General features: G+C 46.1%; 1 protein-coding gene across 6 annotated transcripts in view; it reads right to left on the bottom strand.

The window, feature by feature from the left end:
- The window catches only part of LOC138268212 (treacle protein-like), a 257029-nt gene extending 246495 nt beyond the window's left edge, over positions 1-10534 (bottom strand). For all 6 annotated transcript variants that reach the window (XM_069217656.1, XM_069217658.1, XM_069217657.1 and 3 more), the window contains exon 1: positions 10419-10534. The gene's annotated coding sequence lies outside the window, so the exon portion shown is untranslated. The remainder of the gene's footprint in view (positions 1-10418) is intronic.
- Between the last annotated feature and the right edge of the window lie 9712 nt (positions 10535-20246).

The following is a 20246-nucleotide window of genomic DNA, read 5'->3' as shown; positions in this document are numbered from 1 at the left end:
TCCCTCACACTTATCAGCTATTCTCATACTTAGAGAAACCTGGTCCTTCCGGCGATAAACTGCCTAAAGAGAATCCAGGGTGCTTTTCTAAGACAAACCAGTAAAGTAAATTGTAACTGGGCCTATGGTTGGAGCTCTGAATGGAAGTGGGGAGAAGTCATCCTCCCAGTTCAAACCATTCCCTGTAAAATGGGCATTGGTGTTTGGGGGATGTAGAGAACCTGATCTGGAGTCAGAGAATTTCTGCAAAATTGGGTATTTGTTTTCATTAGAGACTTTTTAAACCAGCCCTTTCACTGCTGCATGTGAGTGGACACTATTTTCTAAGGAAAACACTTCTTTAATTGATAAGTCAAACTCTGGCAGAGAGACACTAAAATGTGAGGACACATGATTAGTACAAAACAGTTTACACAGCCAGTCTCTAGAACAGGCCAGAGCGCCACGTCAACTGTTTGCAGATATGTATGAGGCAATGCTAGCACGTGACCCAGGCCACATGGCGGCGAAGGTCTGTATAGGGTAATTTGCTCCCCAGTTCAAAAAAAAAAAATCTATAGGCCTTTTTGTACAACCAACAAAACATTTCCTCAAGAAACCCTTGTGTGGGCTTCTCTGCACTACTGCCATTTCCACTTAAGCAACCCTTCCCTCTGTAACAAAACAGAGGGGAGAAAAAAAAAAAAAAAGAAATGTAGACTAACAGGAAAGCAAACTTACAAGAAGATTCCCAGCAGTAATATGGAGAGTTCAAAAGCTGATGCAGGAAGAAAGGGTATAAATAACAGACTCATAAATCTTAGGGGTGACCAGGAAGCACAAACACTATGTGCTGATTTTCCTCATGCTGACAACAAAACACCCTAATCGCTCAAGATACCACTAGGAATGCCCATCACCAGCACGCAACCATTCTGGTTTTTAGTGCTGTAGTACTGAAATTAGCCGTTTTACAGTGAGAGGAGAGGTGGAGTATGTAAGAGTCTATAGAAAGGTGTTCGAGAGATCAAAGTAGTTAATTGAGTCAAAGGAGAGCTAGATGAAGGAGAATTTAGTACGGTTGTTGGGGAGATCTATCATAGTCGTAAACTGAGGTTTGGGGCGAACCAGGAGAGGTAGAAGAGGGAAGAGTTATTTTGGAGTTCATAGGAGTAGAAAGGGTTTGGGATGAGTCAGAAAGTGGAGATAGAGGATAGATTGATTGAGGTATAGTGTGATGTTCAGACAGATCAAGACAGTAAAGGTTTTTTTTTTCTTGTACAGTAGGATTAGAGTACTAAATATATAGATACATGATTACATAAATAAGGGACTAAAAGTGTAAGGAATATCATATATTGAGATTCAAAGTTGCATCATATGAACACAGGCTTTCAAGAGTTACAGTATTTGAAGTTAATTTATTTGTGCACTTTTATAACAGTATTTTATCTTTCCTCAAAATTTCACTAGGGAAATGCTTGTAGATAAATAGTTAAGACAATATTTACCTATTGTGATAGATAAAATAAAAACAGACACATAAGCATCTAATCAAGCAACTTATATAAAAACTATGCAATGACCTATGAACATGTGAAGCGTAGAATACATATATACACATACATACACATTTAATTTAAGTGAATTATAGATTTGTTAAACAGGGCTAAAGAGCATGTATATATTTTAAGATAATATAGTTATACATATCTGTACAAAGAAATACACATATTTAGATATACACATAATCAAATTAGAACATGTTCATGTATAGGGAACGATGCAGTTCATTGCTGTTTGAGTAGGAAAGAGCAGACTCTTGAGTAGTCTTCTGAGGATAAGAGTTATCTGTGGATTTTATATTTGGGGGTAATGAATTCCTTAGTTGGGCGGTTTGAACAGAGAAAGGTGTCCCTCCTATTGTATTTTTCTTGTACTGAGGTGTTTTGAGGCAGGGTGTCAATCTGGAGCCCAGGTTTCCTTGTTAAATGTATTTGGTGATTTTATTCCTGATGAAAAGCGATCCTGTTCCATGTAGTGCTTTGTGGGTGATACAGAGCAGCTTGAAAGTGGAGCATCTGGCAACCAGTAACCAAAGTAGGGCCCTCGAGATATGGAAGATGTGGGCTAGTGGCTTTACGTGGAGGAGTAGTCTGGCAGCCAAGTTCAGAATGTGTTGTATTTGTTTCATAGTAGATAAAGGTTTTCCACAGTAGAGACCATTGGCATAATCCAGTTAAGATAGTACAAGAGATAATATCCTGCACCTTGTGTGGAAATCTGAGGTGGGGGGGCGGGGGATGCGCTGCAGAGTTTTCAAAGTAAAGCTTGATCTTGCTAGTTTGTTCACTTGAGCATTCGTTGTTAACTTGGAGTTCATGGTAATTCCAAGGTTTCTTACTTCCTTAGATAGTTTAGGAGGTGGCCCCAGATTGTCAGGCCAGGAACAACGGGCTCTTAATTTTTCCATTTGCACATGTAAGTATTTCTGTTTTGGAAGCATTCAGTTTGAGATGGCTTGGGGTCATCCACTGAACAACTGCTCTGAGGTAACTGAAGATTTTTGAGTTTGCATGGTCTTTGGGACATTCCAGTTTAAGGAGTATGTGTGTGTCACCTGCATAGTTGTAGCATGTGAGCTGAAATTCATTGATCATTGTTGGTAATGACATCATGAAGATGTTGAAAAGCATGGGTGAGAAAATTGAGCCTTGAGGGAACCCTGCTTTTGTGAAGTAGGGTTTGGATGGGAAAAGGGGAGTATGGATGACATTAGTTTTGTTTTGAAGGTAGGATGTGATCCAGTCGAGAGCTGGCCCTTTATGCCGGCTTTGCAGAGTCTGTATTAGATTGTCATGGTCACTATGTCAAAGGCAGCTGAGAGGTCCAGGAGAAGTAGTGCAGCAATTCTACTGTGGTCTATTGTATTTTTAAAATCATTCCAGAAGACAATGAGGGCAGATTCAGTGCCTATTACTGGGTGAAATCCAGTTTTGTAGTCTGAAACTATGGAGTTATCTTCAATGAATTGTGACATTGGGGTGAAAGCTGCTCCTTCTATCAGTTTGCCCAGGAAAGGATCATTTGTAAATCGGTCTGTAGTTGTCGGGGTCCTGTGGGTCTAGGTTTGTTTACTTTATTAATGGGCTTTTGTATGCCTTTTTAAGACCTTCAGGAAAGATTCCTATAGTTCAAAAGAAGATTAATGATTCTTCTTACTTGTATGGCAACAGAGGTAGGTAAAAGAATATTTCTGAAGATGAATGGCAAGGTTGTCTGTTTCCTGAGATTTATTGCTTGTTTGAATAAAATAGCTATTCCACCTCCTTTTTGCCTGTACTGTTTTGTGTGATTGTTGGGAAGCCTGGGGGAACGACTTCATGCAACACTGGGGCCATGTCATCTCCCAACCATGACTCAGTTATGAAGAGTAAATCAGGTTGCGTGTCAGTGAGTAAATCTTAGATGTGGTTCTTAGAGAGTGATCAAGCATTTATGAGTAGGCAGTTTAGAGACTGTGTATTGGTGGTGGGGTCATTTTGTTTTGTAGAGGAGTTATCAGTATATTTTGAATTTGTAGCAGGTGTATCATTGGTGTTGATATTAACTGTATGAGGGACAAAACTGTGTTTTTTTATACTGTCTTCCTCGTCCAGCAGGCATTTTGTTGGATCTGCTTGTGTGTTGGAGGTGGAGATGGTGGTTGTGAGGGGAGAAGGTGAATTGTGTTGTTTGTGCACAATAGTCTTGTGTGATACACATGGAGATGTGAAATTGTGAAAACTGACATGTTGTATATTTTGTCTGCATCTGTTTAAGGTGAAAGTAGTATGGGTTGGGGTGGTGGTGGAGCATGTAGATCATATTGTGAGGCTCTAAATTGTGCAATGGATGGGAGGCAGGTGAATGAATCTTGCTGTGTTTATGGTAGCTGTTGAAGAATGTGAATGAGTAAAGATGATTTTGGAATTGCATTATTTGGGTAGTCAGGAGGGTGGTAGTGGGTGTGATGGAAAGTATTTTGAAAGTGTTTGTGATGTGCTTGTGTGTGAGTGTTTAGTTTTTGTGCAGTAGTAGGGCAATAGGGATGTAGTGTTTTTAGGATGAGCGCGCAAACTCTTTCCAACTTGTTGTTATCTATCTGTGGGCTTTAATCTACACCCATCACTTTCACTCATTCGTGGGCTTGCCTTTCAAAAATCCTTTGTCGTTGGTAAATGCTTAACGTTTGTCCTGCCTTGGGGCGGTTCTGTTACCGCCTTGCAGACTGCCCCGTAATATGGATTATTATTGCATGATCATCTATATACTCCACCGTGGACAAACCATTTTTCTTCTTCTTTTGTCTCTCCCCTTCATGCTGCTTGGCAGCCATGGCGCTTAAAGCGTGACCAGGAGCAACAGCGTCAAATCGATGAGCGGTACTGAAGCGCTGGTCACATTGTTCACAGTTACCTTAATCAGAGTAATTTCTTGTGGCTCTCCCCTTAAAACACTTGAAATTGGTAAATTCTTTACATAAAACAGAAGTCCTCAAAGTGAAAGCTGCTCTCCTGGCCCAGCAAGAGAGGTGATACTACAATATTCACTGCACTCAGGAAACTCTGTCCATAATGCTTTGCAGGGCATTACTTTGACAAAACAGCTGTCTTAGCACTGGGTGCTAAACAAAATAGTCTCCGCACCTCTACAGTGGAGATCTTACTCACCACAGTGCCATTAAGCATGCTACTTCCTTGAGGCATACCCCCCTAGTCACTAGGAAAGTATATATGCAACCTGGGTTGATTATTTTATTTTTTTTAATCGCCAGCTTATTCTCTGTACTCATGTCAACATGGCAACCTCAAGTCGCCACAGGTTTTGTGAAAGAAAAAAAAAAGCCCTTACTCTGCTTCTTAAACAGCAGTACCATTGCTGATCCATGCAAGTGATCACGGAAATCCCTTAAACTCTGACAAATCATCAGAGCTGAAAGCGCTGCTGTGCATCCCATCTCCAAATGCAATGCACTAGCAACATATATGTAACATGGAATTTCTGGTGCTAGCTATGTGTTTTGTATTCTACCATGATGTAACCTAACAGTGACTTTCTAATGCTGGGTATTTTCTGAAAGGGTTATGTACCTCCTTCCGTGCAACGGCAAAAGCATGTCACAGATTCGGAGGGTCCTCATGTTGGTCTTGGCTACCAACTAGAGATGCTCAAACTAAAAATCATGTTACCTGATCCACAAAACACTACTGTTCAAGAGCCACTCTAACCCCCCAGTGATTGTACAGTATTAGCCGACCAGACGTCCAAGGTCAGCATTCCTTAATGTACTGTTCCTCCATGAAATGGAGTAAGAGTTACATAAGGGGAAATCAAGAGGCCATTGGAAATTCAGGGCAGCCTTGAAACCACATCTATTTGCACTGAAGCAGCTGGAAATATATACCGCTGGTCCTCACTATTACCTTACTAGTCACAAGCGTTGGTAGTCTCCAATTAAAAGTATGCAACTCAACAGTGCTGGTACACTCGTTTCAAATGAAAAAAAAATGCAGGTACTCTCAACCTGACCATAAAAGTTAATTTAAAACCATCCCCCATCCGAATGCTAATTACTGGTAGATTTAGAAAATAAATAAACAAAAAGACAGCAAGGTGTAACTAAAGCTTCTCGCAACACATAGATGGGATGGTCACTTCACACCATGTCGCCAGGGACAACGCTTCCGTTAGACGCCTTTGACGTTGTAAGTATACACAAATGCTGCAAAACATGCTTTGCCAGCAACTTGTGTGAAAGTGAAATTTCTAGGTGATGGCATAACTCAAGCAGCAAAGTAATGATATCACAGCTGGAGACTGGTTCAACCAGAAAATGTAATTTGTGCATGGCACTTTCTGCTTGAACTAAACCCCCAAAAGGAAAAAAAGACACAAAGTTGTATAATGTGCAATTTTGCAAGTGTTGTTACTGACTGTAACATCCCGGGCGCTGAAAGCTTGGTTTTCTTCCATATACCTAGTACATTAATTCACCTGACAGTAGCCAGTAGAATCTGGAATTCCTTACCAAAGCACGACTACCTCTCAGGCTATCTTTGAATCGGAACTGAAAAGCCTTCCTTCTGAAAGATATTTTAGTTAATCTCTTTATTTTTTTCCACACATAGTTGGCTTAGTTTCGCCACTATGGGCAACGTGGCGATTGCTTCCCTGTCTCGATTTCATTAGACACTTTCCTGCACCTGGCACTCGTCCACATCATGGTACTCATATTTTAAATAATTCACTTTCTCAAACTGTAGTCCGTGGACACCGGGGACTCCGTAATGCCTACTCTGTGGGTCCTTGACTGCTTACAACATAAAAATACTGGAAGTTTATATAAAGTATATAACGTTCTTTTATGAACCTGTTTTTATATGTATATTCTTATTGTATGTAGTTTTATAGTCATCTGTAATAATAACCGAAGTGTGAGTGTGTGTATATATATATATATATATATATATATATATATATATATATACACACACATATACATACATACATACACACACACACACACAAAAAAGCAAAATATAAGATTATAAATATTAAACAATCCTGTACTCGTAACGGATTTTGAAACGTGAGGCTAAAATTTAAATTGCTATCCTTAGCATAATTTGTGGTAGAAGCGCAAGCACAGTCGACTTTCACAAGGCAGCACCCGTTGCACTTGTTAAACACAAGGCACCTCACAGTGGTTTTGTAAGCTTGCTGACTTACCTTCACCAACTTCTGGGGCGAGGATGTGCTTGGAAACAGAGGCTGACAGGTCATTATTTTTCCTTTTTCTGTATCTCCAGACAATCGACTTGCTGCCATTTTCATTGTTCTAGTACAAAACGCCTTCTGGTGTCCAATGAGTGTTAAAGTTAACCCATTAGCAGTGAGATACTGGCATTTGCATCTGATGGGCTACCTCTACCTTCTAACCCACTAGATAACTTGGGTATGTTTGCAAGAAAAAAAAAAAAACGACAGAAAGCCAGGAACTGCATTTTATTTTGGTTTTTCACAACTCTGTGCTTTGGCATCGTGACATAGGATACAATAGTGCACTTTTCTTTCGACCAACCTCAAGTCGCATTGTGAGGCATGTAGTTTGCTGTTAACAGTTTTGTCATAGGCTCAAAATCCGAGCATGCAAAGTGTTTTGGCTGAATGGCCAGAACTGAATGTATGTGTTATGGATGACAGGAAGCCACTACTCAGCTAAGTTATAAAATGTTACAGTCATCTACTCCATTTAAAAAAAACTGCATATTTCATACATAAAACCTAAAGTTTCACTCACTTACTCACATTGTATGTTAAAACATGCACTAGCAATGTGAACTGTTTGTTCATAAGAATAATGAAAAGTGCTATACGTAGCTCCACCACACACAATAAAGGTATAGCACGGAAACCAGCAGTTCAACCTTCCTCATCATGAATAAGTTAGGAATAGGTGGCAGTTGCACAAGGAATATCCCAAGAGTACCTCACACATATGAGGTGCAACACACCTCTCTTCGTAGAACACGTACACCTTGGACAGAAACAGGTAACGCTAGGGTAGCATCAGCAAAGGTTTCTCCAATCACAGAAGAGGGAAAGCAGGGCAGCATCAAAGCAAGTTCCCGCTCTCATGAATCCAATAGGTGCAATCTTCAATTTCTTTCAGAACAGATCCTGAAGAATTGACTTGTACTATCATTCAACTCCCACAGAACATGAACAGTTAAGGCATGAGCGACATGGTTGGTTACAGATGGCGCTTAAGTCACTGAGATGTGTAGGGGCATAAATTAGTGAACAGGCAAGTTCAAACACCATTCTTGTTTAGGTAATATCCTAAATTCACATCTGGAAAATCCTGCTGCTGTCACTTGGAGATCTGGTGCCCGTGTAGAATGGTTAGTTTTCCTATGTATAGAGAAGTAACCATCAACTAGTAAGTCACTGTTATTTAAAGCAACGTGGACACAGCCTAAGTAACTATGCTTTAGACAGGCAGAAAGGTACCAAGCTGTTTGCAAAGGTTTTCAATACACATGCACATAGCATAGTGGAAACACGGGCTCGGTGCTGCACCTTTTCAAAATGTGGGGGGCTACCAGTGAGTGTAAGTACAGTAAACATAATCTAGTATGAACAATTGGTGGCTTTAACTGAGGCACTGATATGGGTGGGAAAAAAAAAAGCATAGATAAACAGCAAAAAAGGCAAAGTTGGAGTCGGCTCAACATCCTGTGATACTAGGGAAATCACTTGATCTCCCTGTGTCGACAAAAAAAATGTGTGTCCTTGAGTAATGTAACTGCTGATCATGTAAGATCTGGAAACACGCGGAAGTCAACGCTCTCCTGAAGAAACCCACGGCGGAACCCACCGACCTGAATAACTTCCGCCCCATCTCGCTCCTCCCCTTCCCGGCCAAAGTCATCAAGAAGGCCGTCAACAAACAACTGACCAACTTCCTCGAAGACAACAACCTGCTCGACCCCTCCCAATCCGGATTTCGGGCCAACCACAGCACGGAAACTGCCCTCATCGCAGTCACCGATGACATCCGAACCCTGCTGGACAACGGAGAAACAGACGCCCTCATCCTCCTCGACCTCTCGGCTGCCTTCGACACCGTCTGCCACCGCACCCTAATAACCCGCCTCCGCTCCACCGGTATCCAAGGACAGGCCCTGGACTGGATCACCTCTTTTCTCTCTGACCGCTCCCAAAGAGTCTACCTCCTGCCTTTCCGTTCGGATCCCACCGAGATCATCTGTGGCGTCCCACAGGGCTCCTCGCTCAGCCCCACTCTCTTTAATGTCTACACGAGCCCCCTCGCCGACATTGCACGCAAACACAACATCATCTCCTACGTCGACGACACCCAGCTGATACTCTCCCTCACCAAAGACCCAGCCACCGCCAAAACCAACCTGCAGGATGGAATGAAAGACGTTGCAGAATGGATGAAACTCAGCCGACTGAAGCTGAACTCAGACAAGACGGAAGTCCTCATCCTCGGAAACTCCCTGTCCGCCTGGGACGATTCCTGGTGGCCCACGGCCCTAGGCACCGACCCCATCAGACCACGCACGCAACCTCTGATTCATCCTGGATCCCCTTCTCACCATGACCAAGCAAGTCAACGCCGTCACGTCGTCTTGCTTCCTCACTCTCCGCATGCTCCGAAAGATCTTCCGCTGGATCCCCGCCGACACCAGAAAAACTGTGACCCACGCCCTCGTCACAAGCCGCCTGGACTACGGAAACACCCTATACGCAGGAATCACCGCAAAACTTCAGAAAAATCTTCAGCGAATACAAAACGCCTCTGCATGCCTCATCCTCGACATACCCCGCCACAGCCACATCTTCGCCCACCTGAGACACCTACACTGGCTACCCGTCAACAAAAGGATCACCTTCAGGTTCCTCACCCACGCACACAAAGCCCTCCACAACAAGGGCCCCGAATACCTCAATCGTCACCTCAGTTTCTACACACCTACCCGTCAACTTCGATCCACCAGCCTCGCTCTCGCCGCCGTCCCTCGCATCCGCCGTACCACTGCAGGTGGGAAATCCTTCTCCTACCTGGCAGCCAAGACGTGGAATTCCCTCCCCGCCCACCTCAGGACCACCTCGCCTTCCGGAGGCAGCTCAAGACCTGGCTCTTTGAGCAGCAGTGATCCCCACCCTCCCCCAAGTGCCTTGAGACCCTCACGGGTGAGTAGCGCGCTGTATAAATATGATTGATTGATTGATTGTAAAGAGCTCCAATACATTTGGGTCGAGCTGCGCTATATAACATTTTAAAACATAATAAAAGAGATATGTTCGAGCCTACCACGTTGCTTCACCTATTAGAAATAAAACCATGTTTTAAAAAGCTCAAAAATTCTCAATAAAATAGAAATTATTATGCTTGTATATTTTTTTTGCTTGTGAATTAAATAAAATATTACGTAATTCGTGTATTTGTTCAATTAATACTGCTGTAGTTCTGTGTATTGTTTTTAGATTCAAATAGTAGAAATTCGTAAGACTGGGGTCCCCGGTATCCAGTACCGATTCAGTGAGGGTCCCCAGAAGGCAAAAGGTTAAGAACAGCCGCTGGTATTTACACCTTACTTTAGCGTCTACTGAAATACCCTCAACATACATGTGTAATGAGATTTATGTACCGTGTGTAGTGATTGACTTTCTTAACACATTTGTGTAATGTCCCTGGAATATAAAAACCACAAAAAAAAGTAAAATAAATATTATACGTAGAGATGTGTAGGGCTGTCAGTGGCTGCTGGCCTGGGAGGTTTTGTTTACACGATCGTGATCGACGAAGCACGCACCTCACAATGCGTGTAACAAACAATACTCTCATGCCGGGACGCGCCCCTTACCTCTCGAAGCCACAAATAAAACCCCTTCAGGAATCGCACTCCATCTGCTCCGGCACCGACTCCAACCGACTGCCCCGGTAAAGGAGGCCAAGGCACTTCATGAGCGACGGTGCGGACAGCCAATGGGAGAGTGCGCTCAATATGATTGGCAGGCTAAGGGGCGGAGCCAAGAGAGCAGGTAGGCTAAAATGTCTGGCGTAGAACGCTGCGATTGGTTAGAAGCATATAATTCGACCCGGAAAAGCCCCGCTTCCCAACCCGGAAGTCTATGTTCTCCACACAAGCCCAGTAAGATGGCACTCGGACCCGGAAGTGATGGGCCAGACTCTAAGGGCACCAGTAGCCGAGACAGTCCGTTGACCGGTACAGCTGTGGGAGAGTGGTCGAAGGAGAATCGGGCGTGAACAGTGCCTGCTCTAGCAGTGACCAAAGGGTGGCAGGCCACATCGTGTAAACAAAGGGGGCGCGGTACTGCTTTCCTTTCTGGTGCATTCTGGGAGATGTAGTCCTGCGTTACTTCATATCGCACTTGCGATTTGTAAAAGGAAGGCACAGCACCGGAGCATCGCGTTATGGGGGATGTAGCGTTGTCTGCCAGTTTTGGGCACACCCTGGGGTGAAGGTGCAAAGGGAGATTTACCTGCTGTAGGAAGAGGCCACTGGCCTTCAGAGGTAGTTCAGGGTAGGCCTAACAGCGGCTTGTGGGGTGGCACTCAAAGTAGGGTCCTGGGGCGCTGCAGGAGGTGGCGATGCCGCAACGTACCAAGACCTCTTAAATGTTTGAGGCAATGCATCAAGTCAAAGGCAAGAACAGAATTGCCCTATGTGAGCAAGAGACTGCAGTCAGTTGTATGTTTCTTGAAGAAGGTGCATTTCCGAGGTGAGAGAAAGCTGTGTATTACGAGGATGAAAGTATCAGCTGTGACAAAACTGGACAGGTAACCAAATTCTATTTCAGAACCGGAGGCACTGATTACGCTTATCTTACTTTACTGCGAATCTTAAGCAATCACATTACAATAAAGAAAAAACTACATTACGCATGTGACCATGTCACCCATAGCACATGCCCCATTCAAATTAGAGCAGCCCTTATAAGAACAAAAGAGTCCATTTTGTGTCCTCTTTTTTTGCTGTTTCACAGTCAGTGAAGTGCCTTATTACGATTATCATATTGATTATATGTTTGTGCGCACTTAATGGCTCGCTTGACAAGCGCCGCTAATGTAAATGTGACATGCGCTGGGCTGCTGCACCCCACAGCATTTGTGAGTGAATTATTAAGTGTTACTTGAATTTTCCTTTAGAGGGGTAGAGCTACAGGCTCTATTTGGTGGAGTGGGAGGACAATGCGTCTGTCTCCCTAACGGCTGCAGTCCTATTTCTAGCCCTGCAAGGCTTGGAGCACTTGCGTGCATGCTCAGTACAGCCATGCTTCATTTGAGCATGGCAGCAACTTCTGATGGGATAAAGCGGTTGTGACTTCCTGCTGAGCGTACTTTGTAAACGAGTGAAATTAGCAGCATTTTAGTCTGCTACTGGCCACAAAGCCTGCTCAGTATCAAACTCCCCATACAACAGGGGGCATCAGAGTGTGCCCAGGGTTGTATAAATTGCATAGGCTCTGCCTAGGGTGCTGCAGGCAGCTCCCTCCACACGCCAAACAAGTATTTGCAATCCAGTGGGTCTCACATTTGCTCAAGTTCGAGCTATTAGTATTGTAAGCTCCTAACTGGATTTTTCTTGCCCCATAAATTAGAAATGAAAAGTAAAACAGTTTCACATAAGCTACCCAATTCAAAGTGCCATGCCATGAGTGTGAAGGAGACACACAAAAGTCTATCATATCGGCAATGGCTGAAGCCACCCCGCCACTGTACCATTCCGACCGCCATGGCGGTAGCAGCCGCCGGGTTGGAGATAAACATCTCCAGCCTGGCGGCCGCCATTGTGCCACCGGCGGGATTATGACCCTGCCTACCGCCATAGAACGCCACGAAAACCATGGCGGTAGGCCCTATCAGTGACAGGGGCTTCCTTCCCTGTCACTGATAGAAGGCACCCACTCCACCATACCTTTCCAAACACGCCCCACCCCTCCTACATCCACGCCCACCCATTCACACACACACATTCACACATACATACACGCATGCATTCATCCATTCACACACACATCCGCGCACACTTCAAAGCAGACACACATTCCAATTTCCATACATACACGCACTCTCACTTCCATACATTCACGCACGCAATCAGCGCTAAACACACAGCCGCATTCATGCACACACACACACATACATGCACACCCCTCCACACACAACACCCCCCATGCCCTCCACTGTCAGAGACCCAACTTACCTGGATCCAGGGGGTCCTCCTGCAGGAGACAGGGCGGTGCTACTGCCAGCAGCGCCCGTCAGCAGAAAACCGCCAGGCCGTATTATTTGTCATAATACGTCTGGTGGCAATCTACTGACGTGGCGCTGCTGTTGGTAGCAGTGCCACCTTATCACCATCTGCCAGTATGGCCACAGCCGGATAATATGGCAGACAGATGGTAGCTGCGGCGACGGTCTTTTGGTGGCAGTCGCCACGGCGGTAGGCAGTTTTGACTGCCAATGTTATGATGAGGGCCCAAGTCTGAATTAGTTGCGCCTGCTGATGTCTTGCATCCCCCCTGATTGTAGCTTGCACCCACCCTGATTGAGGCAACGTATTGACGGATTTATTACAAATTTGGGGCACCATGGCACAGTACAAAGCCTTTAAGGACTATCAAGAGACGCTCAGCCCTCGTAGCTCGTGAGCTACTAGTAGCTCTCAAGCTACCCATAAGTAGCTCTCCTCTGTGTAGCCCAGCCTATAAAAACTGAAATGTTTATATTTAAATCAACCATGTAAACTTGTCTGATGTGGTCAGTATTCAAATTCTAATAATATTCACAGCTCTGGATGATTTTCATCAACATAAGTAGCTTTTGCTACAAAAAAGGTTGGAGACCCCTGTGGGTGCCTTGGACAATAGTGTCCAGAGGTCACTCAATAAAGCCCTGGCCAAGGCTCTGGGTCCTTTTACGCAACACTTTAAGACTTTTTCCCATCAAAAAGGTTGGCTTCCTCCTCTCAAGCCTTCAGAGGACTTGCAAATCCCTCAGAGCAAGCCTTCTAAAGGGAAAGCTAAGGCCAACATGGGGCCTCACACTGAGGCCTTTAAAAAAGCTGTAGGTGACAGTCAAGGATGACCATGGCTACAGCGTCCCACAAACCCAGAAGTTAGATGATTTACTTGACTCACACGAGTTGACTGACTCAGACTCCTCATCCGCAAACCATAGTGACAGTGATCAGGGCAACAGCCTGGAGCACAGCAAAGGAAAATGATCCAACCACTCCCTGGAGACCCACCCGAAAACCCCTAAGGTAAAATTCAACCCTGGGGAGATCATACATTCGTGATCCTCTAGTTGGACCTCTCCGCAGGAGGTGGCGGAGTACATCCAGGAGCACACAAGACAAAGCTTCAATAAAGAAGTGCGCGCCAGGCTTTGTGTCTAATGTCCCAGGCCTGATCTAGCTGGGAAGGTAACAGAGACCCCAGAAGTGAACCTACAGTGGTGACCTTCCCAAAGAAATGGGTTAAAGACCCGAAGAAGGGCCTTGATAGAGCCTATTGCTCGTTCCAGGACAAACTCCTGGACATCTCAGAGTCCCTTATGAAAATTTTGGAGCTGGCCTTTCAGGCCAAAGAAACCAACTCCCCAATAGACCAGACTTTCTTATGGGGTAGGCGCAGTGGGCAGTCTGCCAACTAGGAAATGCCAAGGTGCGATTGCTACTGAGCATCGTCCCTCCCTCTTGATGAATCGACCCACAGCTCAATGTTCTGACATCCTCAGAAGTGGGGTCAGTAGCGCAGGGACTCCTATTTGCGGCTCCCTTTATTAAGGACTTAGCCAAATTCTCAGCAACATTCAGCTACATGGACGAAGCCCAGCTGCCCTTAAAAAAGGTGTTCCGCAGAACTTTTTTTCCCGCAGGGCTGATGACTGCAGGGCAGATCGTCAGGCCGTGTTTTTTTCCATCAAGGCCCCTATCAAGATTTGTCCTAGGAAAGTACCCTCTTTTTTTGGCATGGTTACCCCCACTTTTTGCCTGCTGTCAGTGTGCTTTGACTGTGCTCACTGGGATCCTGCTAACCAGGACCCCAGTGACTGTGCTCTCTCCCACTCAATTCGGTTGCATAGGACTTAGCACACCTCACAATTAGCATACAGATGCCCCCATGTAAGACCCTAGTATTTGGTACCTAGGTACCCAGGGTATTGGGGCACCAGGGGAGCCCCAGGGGCTGCAGCATGTATTAAGCCACCCCTGGGAGCCCATGTAAGATGTGTCTGCAGAACTGCCTTTGCAGCCTGCGTGAAAAGGTGCATGTACCCTTTCACTACAGGTCACTGCACCAGGTCACTGTAAGTCACTCCTATGGCAGACCCTCCTAGCGCAGAGGGCAAGGTGCAAGTACCTGGGTGTGAGGGCACCCCTGCATGAACAGAGTTGCCCCTACAAACTCTAGCTCAATTTTCCTGTTTTTCACAAGTGCGAGGAAGCCATTTTACCTGTGTATTGGAAACAGGTCACTGCCTATATCCAGCTACAATATGGTAACTCAGCACCTGGGCATGTTTCATATCACATGTCGGAATCATACCCCAGTACCGTTGCCAGTATTGGTTGCATGAGTCCATTTACTCTGGGGGCTCCTTAGAGGACCCCCAGCATTGCTCCTACCAGTCTTCTGGGGTTTTCCGGGCAGCCTGCGCTGTTGCCACCCCATAGACAGGTTTCTGATCTCCTGCTCCTTGACCAGCTTGGGCAGAGAAAGGAAGAACAAAGGATTTCTTTTGGGAGAGGGAGGCAACATCCTCTCCCTTTGGGAAAAGGTGTTAAATGGCTTGGGAGCAGTAGCCTCCCCAAGCCACCAGTATGCTTTGAAGGGCACATTTGGTGCCCTCCTTGCATAAACCGGTTTGCACCAGTCCAGGGACCTCCGGTCTCTGCTCTGGCACGAAAATGGACAATGGAAAGGGGAGTGACCACTTCCCTGTCCATCACCACCGCAAGGGAGGTGCCCAGAGCTCTTCCAGGTGGCCACTTGCTTCTGCCATCTTTAATCCAAGGTGAGCAGAGGCCCCTGGGAGCATCTGAGTGGCCAGGTCAGGCGGGTGACATCACAGCCCCCTCCTGATAGGTGGTCACCCTGCTAGGTGACCATTCTACTTTCCTGGGTTATATAGGGTCTTCATCCAGGCTGGGTCTTCAGATTCGATGTGCAAGATTCCAGCAGATCTTCTCTGAATCGTTTACTTCGTCTTCTGGACTCCAGGACTGCAACTGGACCCTCCAGGAACAGACAATCTGCAACTCCAGCGATGACTCTGCTTTGCAGCTTTGTTTTTCCAGCTCCTTTCAGCAACTGCAACAATTCCATGGCTGTGCATTCTCCGAGGGCGGCGAGTCTTCAGCCTGCACAAGAAGCAAGAAGGAATCTCCCTTAGTGAAGACATCACTCTCCTGCATCTGGAGGCACCAACTGTAACAATGTCTGGCTGCATGGATCTTCTCTCCTGCAAAACTGCATGGATCCTGCAACACAGTTGGTGGTCTGGAGTGGTCCCCCCCCAGTCCTCTATACCAGCTGTCCAACTTGGGATATGGTAAGCCCTTGCCTCTCCTTGCAGGATAGTACCCCTGTGCACCGTGACTCTTGCAGCTACAGGTGGCCTGTTGGCTCTTCTTCCAAGGGATCTTAAGGCTCTGTGTAGCTCAGCCTCCAGCACTCTCCCCTGCAAAACACAATCTACTGCCTACTGCTCCAGCGACGTGAGACGCCTCTTCAGGTGTGCTGAGTGGTCCTCACTGTGACTCCTGTGCCTGCTGCCTGTGAGTTGCTTGTGGGGGCTGCATCCTCATCTTTTGACTCTCTGCACTGCTGAGGGTCACCTAGGACTCCCCTTCAAGGATTGAGGTTCCCTGGACCGTGCTGGTTTCCGGCAGCTCTGCAACTCTTGATCTGAAACTGTTGTCTTTGCCAAGGCTTGTTGGTGGTTTTCCAACACCAGTGACTGACTGCAAATCTTCTTCCATTGTGGGACATCATTTGCATCATGTCTGGAACTCCTCTCCTGCTCTAGTGCTGCACAGCTGCCTCCTTGTCTTGACCGTCGACCTGGTCCAGTATCTCCAGAAGGGTGGGTAATGGCTCCTGCCCTAACCGGACACTCCAACTCAAACTGGACTTGGTCCCCTTCTCTTCTGTCAGGATCCACCTTCTGTGTCTTCCAGTCTTGCACAGTCCTTTTCGAAGGTTTACATGTGGGTTTGGGGAAAAACCTCTTCTCTCCTGGTCGCTGGGCGGAACTCTGGTACTTACCTTTTGAAGTTCCTAGTTCCTCCAGCTCACCTCTACAGATTCCACTGCGTTGGGTGGGGGACCCCCTTTCATATTCCACTTACTTAGTATATGGCCATTGCTTTCTATGTCCATTCCTGATTACTAAGGTGTATATAATAGTGTGTTGAGAGTATTGCCTATACAGTATTTTAGTATTTGTGTCACTAAAATAAAGTACTTTCATTTTTGTAACACTGATTCTTTCATGTGTGTAAGCGCTGAGGGACTATAAGTGGTTTGCATAAGCTTTGCATGTCTTCTAGATACGTCTACCTAGAGAGCCTGGCTTCCTACCTGGAGCTGGTATAAGGTAATAACACCATAGGTGCTCACCACACACCAGGCCAGCTTCCTACAGGTAGCACTCCCTGATAAATGGTGTGGAGTCTGAGGCCTACAGGGACATAGGTGCAATTGTCACCATAGTGACTGAAAAACTGGTGTCTCCTGAGCAACACCTACTTGGTCACACGTACCCAGTGACTGAAGCTCATAATAACACTTTGTGGCACCCCATGGCAGTTACTGTTTTCAGCCGGCGGCAGGGGGTACTGGCCCTAAAAAGGTTGTATTGTCCTCTGATCTACCTGTAGAATGAAAGGGGTGGGGCCAAGGAGGTGACAGGCAGTGAGGGGAGTGCACCGAGCACTCTCCTCAGAACGCATGTGTGTTTAGCCAGGAGCCTCAGGCTGGCCAAACACACACACGCAGTAGGTTCTCTCCAGCCCAGCACTGCGTTGCCAGGTTGGATAGAGCCTGCACAGGCTCCCAATCAATCCTGACACTGCTCTGAGCAGCGTCAGGATTGGCCACAGGGCAGGCTGGGAGCCTGTGCCTCCCTGCAGCGACGACGCAGGATAGAGGAGCGGCGCAGCAACCAAGGAGGTAATTTTTCTTTTTTTAATTAAATGTTAATCTGCCCGCACGTTTACAGGTCAGCAAGCCATGACTGGTGTAACTTACAAGTTCACCACCCCTACCACCCTCAAACAGATGGCTTAGTTGAGTGGTTTGATAAAACTCTCATGGGCATGATAATGGAACTCTCAGAAAAACTCATAAGGAGGTGGGATGTCCTGTTACCATGTCTCCTCTTCGCTTATAAGGAGGTTCCTCACAAGGGAGTGGGTTACAGCCCTTTTGAACGTCTGTTTGGGCACTCTGTTAGGGGTCCCCCTACTTTTGTTAGAGAAAGCTAGGAGCAACCGCTCAAGCCTCCCAAACAAGACATTGTGGACTGTGTACTTGGCCTCAGATCAGGGATAGCTGACTACACGAAGAAGGCCACTAAATCTTTCAGGCCAACCAAGAGTTGCAGAAACAATGGCATGAGCAGAAGGCTATATTGACTGTATACCAGCCAGGGCAGAAAGTGTGGGTCCTGAAGCCTGTGGCTCCCAGGGCACTCCAAGAAAAGTAGAGTGGTCCCCACACTATTGTGGAGAGAAAGGGTGAGGCCACCTACTTGTTTGACCTAGGCACTCCTAGAAGCCCCCACAGGGTGCTTCATGTAAACCACCTGAAACCCTACTATGACAGGTCTGACATGACCCTGCTCATGACAACCGTTAAAGGACAAGAAGAGGAGAGTGACCCTCTCCCTGACCTCATCTCCCACAACACAACAGATGGCTCAGTAGACAGGTTTGTACTTGCAGACGTCGGAGTCACAAAAAGATGACTGCAGAAACCTCCTGGGACAGTTCTCTGAACTGTTCCCCCTGACACCTGGCCAGACCACATGGTGTGAACACACCATAGACACAGGTGACAGCTTGCCTGTTAAAGCAAAAGTTACAGGCAGGCTGATCATGTCAGGGAATGCATCAAGTCTGAAGCTCAGAAGATGTTAGACCTAGGAGTCATTGAGTCCTCAAACATCCCTTGGGATAATCCTGTAGTGCTTGTCCCAAAAACCCTACTCACAGAATGGCAAAAGGGAACTGAGGATTTCTGTATACTACAGAGGTCTCAACACTGTTACAAAACAGATGCTCATCCTATCCCTAGGGCAGATGCTCTTATAGATACACTGGCATCTGCCAAGTATCCGAGCACCTTTGATCAGACTGCTGGCTATTGGCAGATCAAGTTATCAGAGGATGCTAAAGCAAAAACAGCATTTTCCACCCCTAGTGGGCACTGTCATTTCACTGTGATGCTCTTTGGGTTGACAAATGCACGTGCCACATTCCAGAGGCTAGTGACTAAAGTTCTCAAAGGGTCGGAAAGCTTCAGTGCAGCTTATATTGATGACATAGCTGTCTTTAGCTCCACCTGGGAGGATCACCTGGTCCACCTAGGAAATATTTTGGAGGCTATGCAAAGGGCAGTCCTCACTATCAAGGCCTCTAAGGGCCATATAGAGCAGGGGAAAGTGGTATATCTGGGCCACCTAGTAGGTGGAGGCCAGATGCAACCACTCCAGGGCAAAATCCAGACTATTCTGGATTTGACTACCCCTACTACACAAACCCACGTCAGAACCTTCCTAGGCCTGACAGGGTATTATAGGAGGTTCATTAAGTACTATAGCTCCATTGTAGCCCTTCTAAATAACCTCATCTCTAAAAGAATGCCGAAGAAGTTTTTGTGGACAGCTAGCTGCCAAAACGCTTTTGATGACCTTAAACATGCCATGTGCTCTTCTCCTATATTAAGAAGCCCTGAGTACTTTAAGCAATTCATTGTGAAGACAGATGCTTCTGAGGTAGGGATTGGGGCAGTACTGTCACAATTAAATACAGAGGGCCAGGATCAACATGTAACTTTTATAAACAGAAGGTTGACCCCCAGGGAAAAGCGTTGGTCAACCATAGAAAGGGAGGCCTTTTCAGTGGTGTGGGCTTTGAAGAAGCTGAGGCCATACTTGTTTGGCACACACTTCCTTGGTCAAACTGACCAGAAACCCCTTTTATGGTAAAAATAAATAAAAGGTTAAATTCTCAAACTTTTGAGGTGGTCCGTATCCCTACGTGGAATAGACTATACAGTGGAACATAGACCTGGGAGTAAGCACTCCAATGTAGATGGATTCTCCAGATATTTCCACTTAGACAATGAAGACTCATCTGGACATGGTTAGCCTCATTGTCATTCGTTTTGGGGGAGGGGGGGTATGTAGGAAAGTACCTCCTTTTTTCGAATGGTTACCCCCACTTTTTTCCTGCTGTCAATGCGTTTTTGACTGTGTTCACTGTGATCCTGCTGACCATGACCCCAGTGACTGTGCTCTCCCCCTCTAAATTGGTTGTCCCGGACTTTCTCCACCCCACAATTGGCCTAATGGTGCCCCCATGTAAGTCTCTAGTATATGTTACTTAGGTACCCAAGGCATTGGGGAACCAGGGGTTCCCCATGGGCTGCAGCAT

The sequence above is a fragment of the Pleurodeles waltl genome, chromosome 12 (assembly GCF_031143425.1).
Source record: "Pleurodeles waltl isolate 20211129_DDA chromosome 12, aPleWal1.hap1.20221129, whole genome shotgun sequence".
In the NCBI taxonomy this organism is placed as follows: domain Eukaryota; kingdom Metazoa; phylum Chordata; class Amphibia; order Caudata; family Salamandridae; genus Pleurodeles; species Pleurodeles waltl.
Note: the sequence above shows the minus strand (reverse complement) of the source record. Positions and strands in the feature narration are given on the sequence as shown.